Here is a 12,194-nt window from a genome sequence, read left to right on the forward strand (position 1 = left end):
CTTCTCTCCAAAACACCTTAAGCACTATTTTTAAATAATGTTATGCATCATGTATTGGAAGATAAAAACAAAGATTGACTTTGGAATATTGACTTCGAAGTTATTATTGGTCAGTTATATAATTATAATTCGCTCTTTAATTTTTTTATGTCAAACATTAGCTTGAAAATAGTCATAAGATGTTTTGCTGTGACATAGTACAACGCACGTTCATAAACATTTATAAAACACCTCTTTATTTGTTTTACACCGTCAGAGCTGAACATCTATTTTTAAAAGTAACTGCCATTAGTTAAATATATGGATATTAAAAATCTAAGTAATCAATAATCACCACTGATAAAGAATACAAATAAAACTATTTGTGTACAACAGACATAAAATTAACTTAGACTTTTAATAAAAACACCATTAAGAAATACAAATAAAAAATTATTTTTCATTCTCTGATGTATAGTTGATTCAAAACACTGAACATATTAGAAAAAGTGCAATACAATTTATTAGAGGTAAGTCTATACTTCGCAACATTTCCTGAGTTTGAGCTTTGATACTGATTGTTTTATTTGGTTGTGGCCCCATTGCTCAAAATATGTTGTTGTATTCTAATGCCAGGGGTTTGACAATAAAGTCATTTGACCTCTTGTACTCTAATATTTTTCGAACATATTATCATGGCCAACCATTGAAGCACAGATTTTGAGGTGTTCCGAATCTATTTCTTGGTTTGAGTTGCACAGTGGGTAGTTAGGGTACTGATATATTCCAATTCTATGCAGGTGTTTGTTTGGCCAGACAGTCATGGCCTGTTGCCAATCTAAATGCAGCTACAGACGATTTTCGTGGTAAATCGGGAATTAACTGTGGATTATGAGGCAGAGAGTTCCATTTTTTCCCTTGAGATTGTGTTATCAAATTTTGTTTGTTGAAGTCTAAATATGTAGATTTAATAAATCTTTTCACAGAGTAATACGTAGATTTAGTAACAGGTCTGTAAGTAGCAGTGCTGCCCTTCTTTGCTATAGCATCCGCATTCTCGTTTCACAGGATTCCACAATGGGATGGTATCCATTGGAATACAATTCTTTTATTGAGTGATATTAATTGAGAGAGCATTTTAGTTATTTCTGCTCTTTGAGATGAAGGTGTGTATTTAGAGACTATTGATAGAATAGCTGCTTTGGGGTCTGACAATATAACTGCATTCTTAAATTTATTGATGTGGCATAGAAGATTCCTGAGACTTTCACTTATTACAATGATTTCACTATCAAAACTTGTTCCATATCCAAGAGATCTATAAAGTGAGAAGAGACAAAATATTGTACCATACTTACTCTCTTCTTAGCTGATGTTATACGACAAGCATTCCATTATAAGAAATTTAGTTGCTTCTGTACCATTAAAGTAGTCCCGCCTGGAAATCCGATTGCGGGACTATTTTGCTGCATAGAATTGGAATATATCAGTCTCCTAACTGTCCATTGTGCTACTCAAACCAAGAAATGGATTTGGAACACCTCAAAATCTGTGCTTCAGTGGCTGACCATGACAATAATTTTGAAAAATACTGGAGTGCAAGAGGTCAAATGACTTTGTCAAATGCCTGGCATTAGAAAACATCAACATATTTACTCTCTAAAAATTCTATATAATGCACCCAAATCTCACCAGTTGCAGAAGCTGCAGATTCGTATCGCTGCCACTGGACTCCCTCCTATGCCCTATAGCTGACACAACTGAAATGCTCATTGTACTAGTAATTATTATTTGTATTTATATTACTATGTAATGTTAACTTAGGGTCTTAAAGATCGTTAGACACAATTTTGTTAAATGATAAATACAATGAATGAATCACTCACTGAAAGAGAATACAGGTTCAAATTGATGCCACAGTGAAGTGCAATGAATGAAGCAATTATGTTAGGTGGTGAAAAAGGTTAATGTAAGTAGGCTGGTGATGAAGTGGGTCGTAGTTCTTGAGTGGGATACCAAGCATCTCTTGATGGAATGGCCCCTCTTAGTAAGTTGTGCCTGAAGTCACCGTTGTACTGATTACTGCGAAAATGGCTTGCACATATATAGGCCCTTCTGTAAGGATGAGGATTTTCTGCCACAGCTGCCCACATGTGGTACCTGTTACAATCAAAATTCTATTATTATCTTCAAAAAATACACAAACCAGGGTTGGTATTAATTTAAATTAATGATTTAATCATGATGTAAATAAAATAAGTTTCATTTTATTTACATCAGGTAATTGTTACTACTTAAAGCACAGATTAAAATTATATGCACCTAACATGATTAAGATGAGAAATTAACTTCCTGAAGAAAAAAAATATAAACGTTTTTACATATGATTGTTCTGCTGCTTCTTAAAACTATTAGCAATATATGAGTAGCAAACTTGCAAAACTTGACATGTCCATTTTTACAAAATACACTTCAGATGCCAAAAACTTGCATCTCTGCAATGAACAAAATATTTTCTATGGTGAAATATATTTTTCTTCCTATGAATTCATATAAAATTTCACCACAGAAAAATCTTTGTTTATTACAGACATATAATTCTAGCATTTTCTGAAGAAATGGACAGGTTTTGAAAGTTTGCTTCTCATATGTCTTTTCCCAACTCCTAATTAAGGCGCAACAGAACACATGGTACAGGTAGTCAAGTAGAGCCTACTTTCGGAATCACCACCTAATTAAAGCACAGTATGATGCTGAGGATTGAAATGAACAGTTGTAGCTTATAACAATATTCAAAGTAAAAGTTGCACAATGCCAAATGGACTATGTATTTATTTTGAAAACACACAATGCTAAGCTGTTCTGATAAATTTATTTGTAAATATTAATCTCCCTAAATAGTTGAATTCTTTTCTAATGAATAACAAACTGAGCATTATATCTTGCCTAAGTCTAAGCTAATTATTATTATCATTAAGTGCAGGTTATTAGTGCTGTAACTCTTTATGTATTAATAATGAGGCCTATGTGTAAACATAGTAAATTATTTTTGAAGCGATATTGTTATTTACTTAAAATAATACATTAAAAAATACACAATTATGTAGGAACGAATGCACAAATTAAGTTTAAATGAATTACAAAAGAAGGCAAAAACTCATTTTAATAAACAAATCTGAATTCGACAAATAATTCTCACTTAAATTTAAAAATCACTACAGTTTACCAACCCTGACTATTTACTGAAGATATATAAGGATATCTTTGCATTGAGCTTATGCCAATGCCATTGCTTACCTTTTAAGCTGTGCTGCATTACTTGGCACAGGAAACAGGAATAACCAGGTCTTCTCATTACTATCCGATTTCTGACAGTACACTGCAGCACATTCACAGTGTAAAACTCCGCCATTTGTCTTTCTATTAACTGAAACAAACCAGCAGTAGCCTAGTATCATATAATGCATTAATAACACTACATTTCATAGAACAATTGAAGGATTGCAGTATAATCAACGTTTGTGAAATATTCCTGGAAGAATTCTATCCAAGAGTCTATAAAAATAATAAATATATCCGGCAATTTAACTCTTTATTTTATCAAAATTATTCCAGTAAAGGTACTACTGTTAACTGTAAAGTCAAATTTTCTAAAATATCTTTTTTTCGGGAACGACACTTCTTTACTATTGCGTTACCAAGCTAGGGTACGCCGCCATCCTTTGGTAACGCAACTGTAAAGAATTAAACCGGGAACAACATATTTAGTCATATCAGATTCTGTCCCACGAATTTTAAGATGTCTGACCAACTTAACTTAGCTATATACAAAAATGAGATGTTCGTTCATACCCAAAGTGTATATTAACTCTGTTAGCTTACCTTTAAAGCTCTTGGCGTAATTGCAGTTAGGCCTAATACACTCTTGTAATTCAACACAGAAGTAAGTTCATCATGTGGTAGTGGTAGAAGGAAGGTAATCGCGTTCTGAAGTTTATCCCTGAAAACAATTACAGATCTCAGTTTAATAAACGTTTAAGATATGATGGAAGAATTCAGTTTAAATTAGAAAACATGACGGTGCAGTTAAGCTGCATCTACACGGTTCAGTTTTTCATGCTCGTACGCACGCAGTCTGGGAAGAATATTGAAAGAATCAAGTTTAAAGCGCATGTTGAATTAAGATCCATTAAGATTTTCTATCTACAAGGTACGCCATATTAATATTAAAATACCAAGATACCATGTGATGGAGAGTAAAAACCGATTAGTTTCATTGACCAAGTTCTGCAGCAGCGAAAGCTAAAATAATATATTATCCTGCACATTGTGTGCACTTCCGTTATTATTAAATACCAATTTTGCAGGCATTGTCTGAATGTGTGAAGTTGAAAGAAAAGTTGAACCGTGTAGATGTAATCTCAAACGTATTTCTTTCTTACCTTTAACGTTGCGAATTATTTCTTGTTGCAGGAAAGCACCAGTAACTTCTAAATTAACTCGATCAGTTCAAATTTCTTCCTTAAGCAGCCATGTTCGTCCATTCCATAATTTATACAAGATTTAAACAGAATAGGAATGCCAACATCCAACAATTGATCAACTGAGCAAATGAGGTTAATAGGTCATACACAGTATACTAGTATGGCTACTTTGTCCTCGAATGAAAATGCAAATTAGCTATATAGTAATAGTAATAATAATCCGAATGTTATAAAACTGACACATTCTGTAAATAATGGATATTAATAATATCTGTTTAAAACTGTGATATTGGCAAAACTTATAACCAAAGAACTTTCGAAACCAAAGAGTTTTGTACTGCTAATTTTACAAACTCTATGATCGAAATACAGCCAGCGCTGTCCTGACCACATGCGGCAAACTAAGGAACATCTATGAGCATCCAACATCTATCATTTGAGTTACACCCCCCTGATCTAGACTGTTCTGGGACCTTGGGAGCGAGAAAACAACAGTGTGGATCAACCTCGGGAAGGTTGCAGAAGCTACTATTTTAAGGGGAGAGGATGGTATTTTTGATGAAAGTTACTAAATTAAAAAAAAAAATCTTTAAAATACTCTGTGATATGTGTGGATCGCCATTTTTAAACTTCCTGCATTATGGATTTTAAATCACTCGCCCACTTTTATTGTTGTTTCCGGTAAATTAAATTTTCAAAAAATTGTTTTTTTTTTCTTTAAAATACCCTTTGATATGTGTGGAATACATTGCATAGCCCTTATCGGATGTTGAGACGTCATTTTTAAACTTCCTGCGCTATGGATTTTTAAATTACATGCCCGCTTTTATTGGTTTCCAGTAACTTCATTTTTTTGCTACATTGCCAGACAAAATGAATATAATTTCTGAACTATTAAAGATACATGCATGATATTTTGAACACACATTCTTTAGACTATTAGGAAACTTTTCTCTGTAACAGAATTTTGTTAATTGATTTCATATAAAAAATACGTGCGTTTGTTTGCAAGAAAGGAAATCAGAAAATTGTTATTAAATTTTAATTGTTTATTTTACCAACGTAGGGACTAATATCAAAATTCTGTTACAGACAGTTTGTAGAACATACTTTTGCAAATACATTGCAAAAACTGTTTGAATCTATCTTTAAAAACGGTTTAGATATATCGGTTTTAGTACAATCCTGCATTGGGTATATATATATATATATATTTTTTTTTTCAAATTTGGGCCCCCAAATAATTTTTTTAAATATTTTTATTTGGAGCTCTCTACATACAAAAAATTAATAATTTACACGAAATAGGAAAAAAGTTTTGAAAAATACCATCCTCTCCCCTTAAGAGAGCAAGTCGAAAATTTTGATTATGAATTCCTACGGTTGGACCGAAGATCAAGTCAGAACTTTAATTGAGGCGTACAGATAAGAAACATGTTTATGCCATCTTGGCCCGTATTTCTACGCAGTAACCATTTTCGGCTCCACATTCTACTCTTTTTAATTTGATTCGTCTCCTCAGCGTTCAAAGCTAGCAAAACAGAAAAGGTTGCTAAACGTCTTCTTCGTACAGCTTCACATACAGCTTCCATATTTGATGTTTACAAATCGTACCGCGCCAGCATCTCCAACTTCCAAACTGGGATGCAGCCAAAGAGTTTGTAATACTTCAAACTCTTTGGATCCAGCATGCAAGGCAGCTGGCTCCGTGTGAACGAAAACCATCACCGCAGCCACCACGGAACCCAGCACCGTAGCCACCACGGCACCCAGCCTGCTAGCCACCTTGGAATCCATCACAGAAACACGCACCGTCTGAACCAGGCTTTAGTCAGCATGAGAGGGCGTGGTATCTTTCACAGGCACCTTCGCACAATTTACACACGCACTCTGCACTGGGCTCATGGTAGCCTGTCGTTTTGCAGATCTTGAAATGAAAACCATGCACTGCGAAGCAAAGACGTTATAATAGTATACTAGACAAACACAGAGCGCTGGTGTGCTGTCCAAAATTGAAACCAGTCTGCGCATGTTTACGCCGCCATGCTACTGGTAGAAATACAGCGGTAAACACGATTGTTATACTTGTCCTTTGTTTTGTCTCGGGTGTTTTTAGTGAATAGTGTGAAAGTAATGGCAATATAATTTTGAAAGATGATATATTATCGCCGCGGACTCATGCTTAACATGTCGGCATTATACAATAACGTGCGGTGGGGTTTAAAAAAATAATTTTGCCGACCGATTGTTGCTCTGTAGGTTTCACTCTAAGCGTCACGTTGTCACGTCTACTTTCTCGATAAGATTAGATTAGATTAGATCTTTATTAGCCGAATAGAATTACAAGCATTCATGGCGTCGTCAGTACACAAGAAAAATGACATAACATACAATATAATACAAAATTAGACTTAATTCTAAATAAATTTAACAGTTTAATATTATAGGACAAGCTTGATCTTCAGTCTCCACTGTTCTATCTAGTATCTTCTCTTTTTGCTGTACCCTGTCTTTTCTTCAACTGTGAGTTACCTGAAACATAAATAGTCAAGGGCAGTATCAAGAAACGTTAAATTCTAAAATTTTAAATTTAGATATTCATTTGTGCAAAATGGCATATGTGTCAATAAAATGTTCTTTACCTCTTTTTTTAATTTTCTTATGTTAAGTTCTTTGATTTTCTGTGGAAGTTTATTATATAAATTGCTGCCTCTATGTGATATGCTGTTAAGACTTCTGGTAAGCCTGTGGTAATTCAGATGTATGTTTTGGGATGTTCTGGTGTTATACTCATGATATGTTGAATTTGTTTTAAAGGAATCTATGTTTTGATGAATAAAGCACACTGTTTCTAAAATATATATGCAGGATACAGGTAAGATTTTTAGTTCTCTGAAAATTTTTATACTTTCAGTCCGAATAGGAACTTTTTTAATGATTTTGAGTATTCTTTTCTGCAATTTGAGGACTTGTGTCACTTTTGGTGAAGATCCCCAAGTAATAATGCCATATGATAGGATTGAATGAACATATCCAAAATAGACTGATATTAAAAGATCCATGGATGATATCTTCGCAAGGACTCGAAAAGCATAACATAAGCGACTCAGCTTCTCAGTTAGATGTTGTATATGCTTTTCCCATGTTAGACTGGAATCTATCCATATACCTAAAAATTTAGAGCATTCTACTTCCTTAATTATGGTATTACTAAGAACTATGTGAATCTGGTCAGTTGGATATTGATTGAAAGATACATAGACAGTTTTATTTACATTTAATTTAAGCTTATTATTTGCTAGCCATTTGTCTAGTTTCGTTGATATTGCATTAATTTTCATTTGCAAGTTCTCTTCCTTATTATCACTCAGTATTATGTTTGTGTCATCTGCAAATAAGACAGTTTTCCCTTCAGTTATATTTAACGGGAGATCATTTATGTATAGGAGAAATAATATTGGACCAAGAATTGAGCCTTGAGGGACACCATGGGGCATAGGAACGGATTTTGATTTTACTGAGCCAATTTGTACAACCTGTTCCCTATTGCTTAAGTACGAGATGAACCAGTTGCCTGCTAATCCCCTTATGCCAAATTGTTGTAGTTTCCAGATTAGAATTTCATGATTAATCATGTCAAATGCTTTGCTAAGGTCCAGGAAAAGTCCAACGGTTTGTTCTTTATTGTTTTTAGCATTGAGGATTGATTCGATAAACGATATTACAGCATTATTGATTCCTTTACCTTTTCTAAAACCATACTGAGAATTTGACAGTATATTATTATATTCTAGGAATGAGACTAATCTGTTGTACATAACCTTTTCAAGGACTTTCGAGAACCCAGATAATAGGGATATAGGCCTATAGTTCTCAATATTTTGTTTAACTCCCTTCTTAAAAATTGGGCAAACTTTTGCTACTTTAAAGATCTCTGGAAATTTACCAGTGACTAAGGATAAATTACAGATGTCTGTCATTGGCAGAGCTAGAAGATGATTACAAGCTTTTATTACTGCATCTGGGATTTCGTCAATTCCAGATGCCAGGCTACATTTTAGGTTTCCCATTATTTTGTGAATTTCTTCTGTGGTTACTGGTTTTAAAAAAATTGTACTTTTACTCCCTGTAAGTTGAAGGGTTTGCTGTGGATTCCTTGTTGGTGCAGGTTCTAAGGTTTGCGTAACATTTGCGAAGTAGTTATTAAACACTTCAGCTAATTTATGTGGACTCTTAATTAAGCTGCCATTGCTTAATAATTCAATATTGACTTTTGCTGTGTCTGATTTTTTCCCGGTTTCCCTTTTTACCACATCCCAAATTGCTTTACTTTTATTTTCTGCTCTCAAAATGAAGTCCTGATTGTAATTTAATTTTGCCTTTTCGATTACTTTTTTAGGATGTTACAATATGTTTTATAATATAGTTTGAGATTTAAATCATTTGTATATTGACATATATTGTGCAATTGTCTTTTCCTTTTACAAGAAATTATGATTCCTTTCGTTATCCAATTTTTTTTATTTATTCATTTTGTTTGAAAGAATAATTTTTTTAATTGGAAATGCGATATTGAAATAATGTGTTACAGTGTTAATGAATTCCACTGATTTTTCATTTACATCTGTTTTGTTAAACACATCAGACCAGTCTTCTTTTAGGAGCATAGATTTAAAGTATTCTATATTTGACTCATTAAATGATCTTTTATAGCTGACGGACTTATTACTAGCTTTAGGTTCAGCATTTGCTTCTAATTTTATATGTAAAAATGTAGCATTATAGTCTGAAATTCCCATTTTTATATTTTCTGCTGAGAATGGGTAGAAATCATTATCAATAACTATTTGATCCAGGCATGTCTGTGATGTAGGAGTTATACGTGTGGGGGAATCTATAGTCTCTTTTAAGTTAAATGAATGAATCAGTGATCTGAAATCAGAAGCTGCACTATTGTTTTCTGAAAAATTTATATTGAAATCGCCACATAAAATTAATGGTTTATTGTTGCTTTTAACGAGTGCAATAGGATTTCAAGATTCTCAAGAAATGTTTTCAAAGATCCACTTGGTGATCTATAAATGCAGGCTACTGTGAAACAATAATTTGAGTATTTTATTTCTGTTACTACGTGTTCAAAATCCTTTTCTCGGTTAAGGTAGTATGTTTGTCTTTTCTCAATATGAGATATGTTACTGGTGGCTTTTACAAATATTGCTGAGCCTCCATTTTTATACTTTGTGCGACTAAAGGAACTTGCAAGTTTATAATTTTTAATATGGAATAAAGTTACTTCTTTTTCATTTAGCCAGTGTTCTGTACAACACAAAATATCTATATCTCGTAATTCATGACTAAATAGTACTTCTAATTCATTTAACTTATTTTTAAGGCATTGAAAGTTTAAGCACTAGTTTGTTATATTGTTAAATGTCTATTATTATTATTATTATTATTATTATTATTATTATTATTATTATTATTTCATATACGAGTACGTTGGCTTTCTTAACTCTTAATAATAACTCCTTAATAATAATTTTTAATCACATACCTTAATGTTCGTCCTCAGCACAAGACATTGCAACCTCGGGTTTAGTCTACGTGGATTAGACAAGTAAGTGTCATTTAATAATAATTGAAGCAGCTTATTGGTTGCATTATTGAAATTGAGGCGAGTGATTGGAGCGGCGACACAAGAAATTGAAAACAATAATACAAATAAATTTCAAAGATCTGCCGAACGCATGAGGCCGCTCAAAGACCTGCCGAATGTTAAACATGAGAGCGCGGCGATAATACCATCCCTGTTTAATTTTCCAAGCTATTTGCAAAAGGTACGATATAATATTATCTCTGTTGTTACAATATCAATATCATTAAAAATCAATCAGTAGTTTACGACAATAAAGAATACTTAATTGTTAGTACAGGTATATCAAACTGTAGAGAAATCCCACTGAGTGATTTATTTAGACTTACACATCAGATGTTAAAACATTAGTGGAAAGATAACTTTTTGTTTTTATTATGTAAATGAATTTATCTGCAAGATAATAAACTTTCATTCAAGATCCATATATGGATAAATAAATATACAGATAATAAATATCTATAATAGCTAAGCCTCCTTTGTGACTTTTTGATTCAGAGTTCACCTATAACTAACTCTTTTACATTTTGCCGGATACATTTTATTAACAAAAGCAAGGAATGGCATCTTATTGATATTGCATATGTGCATAAAAATTATGTACCATCACTCCGCAAGCAATGATAATATATCTATTTTATTTATTTATTTAAAATAAAAATACAATATGTAAAAAATCCACACATAAAAAGTATGTGGTTTTTTTATCTTGCATAAAGTGATTATTTAGTTTTTAGGTCTTCACGTTACCTATTGTTTGCAATGTATTAGGTACCGATACTTTTTATAATTGATAGCATTCCCTTTATTAATTGAAGAATGAATTCAATGTAATTTGGCTACCTTCGCATATTATATTTTGCCAGATTACCTATGTCCTGTGGTCTAAAAGTACCGGTAATATAATTTATTTTTGATTCTCTAAAACTTAACAAGTCTATACTGATTATCGCATATTTATTTCACTTAGGAATTTGATTATAACAAGAACTTGTGTAATCAAGGTGCATATATTTATGTCTTGTGATCTAAGAGTTAATATGTTAATATAATTTTAGATTCTCTGAAACCTAACAATTTGCTGATTATCGTAAAATTATACAATCTATAATGTGTATTGTGTAGGCCTATTTATGGATGTATCAGTATGTTTTCTATAAATTGCTGCATACGTATTTTCTTTTCTTTAATGTTCTATAACACATATCAATGAAACTTTGAATATGTTTATTTCGTCCTAATTTTACGTTAAACGTCGAAAATGGCCATAATATGTCAATTTTAGATCATCACAGCGTTAAATTGCGTGATTTACGCACTGCTATTAATGTCTGCTCTCCAACAATATGGCGGCAAGCGCAGCGTTCAATTTGCCCCGGTTTCCTCGTTTCGCGCAGCCGAGACTGTAGGGGCTTGCTGCGAAGCGTGTGATGGTGTGTCTGAGTTCGTAGTACGGTCTCTTCCACTCGTCGGACAGCATGGCCTCTGTTGTATAGAAGTCGCTCCATATTTGTGACCTCTTCGTTCGGAGTTCCTGTAGGAGATTCTCGTACTGGGCAGTGGACGGGAGCAGTAGTTGGTGTCTCAAATCTTCGATATAGAAGGGTTCCCTTGACATTTCGTAGCATAGTCGTGATGGAGCATATTTTGATATGGATAGGGCTCTTTTAATAAACGTTGTCTTCACTCGTTCTACGCGTTTTAGATTGTTCTTTGTAAGGTTCTCCCATGTGATGTTCAGACCATATTGCAATATGGGGCTGATTTTGACTTTGAATAATGTCATGGCTGTCTCTAGCGATAATTTGCTTACATGCTGTATTTCATGCATTGCTTTTATAGCATGTATGGTTCTTTCGTTTACATGTTGTGTATACGTATCCCCATGGGTTTGGAGGGTGATTCCTAAGTACTTGAATTGGGTTACATTTTGTAGCTCCCTGTGCTCCAGTCGGAATGTATCTTCAGCTGCTATTCTTCCTCCTCGACGGAAGATCATGGATACGGTTTTGTCTACATTGATGGCTAATTCGTTCTCTCGGGCCCATATTGATAATTGGTCTAGCGAGGACTGAAGC

At 33.4% G+C, this 12,194-nt stretch overlaps 1 long non-coding RNA gene across 1 annotated transcript; it reads right to left on the reverse strand.

The window, feature by feature from the left end:
- Positions 1-445: 445 nt before the first annotated feature.
- LOC138709140 (uncharacterized) lies at positions 446-4,339 on the reverse strand. Its single transcript, XR_011334842.1, has 3 exons — positions 3,862-4,339; positions 3,277-3,406; positions 446-2,139 (listed from the first exon to the last, which is right to left on the reverse strand). It is a non-coding gene; the product is annotated as an uncharacterized lncRNA (long non-coding RNA).
- Positions 4,340-12,194: the final 7,855 nt, after the last annotated feature.

The sequence above is a fragment of the Periplaneta americana genome, chromosome 11, assembly GCF_040183065.1.
Source record: "Periplaneta americana isolate PAMFEO1 chromosome 11, P.americana_PAMFEO1_priV1, whole genome shotgun sequence".
In the NCBI taxonomy this organism is placed as follows: domain Eukaryota; kingdom Metazoa; phylum Arthropoda; class Insecta; order Blattodea; family Blattidae; genus Periplaneta; species Periplaneta americana.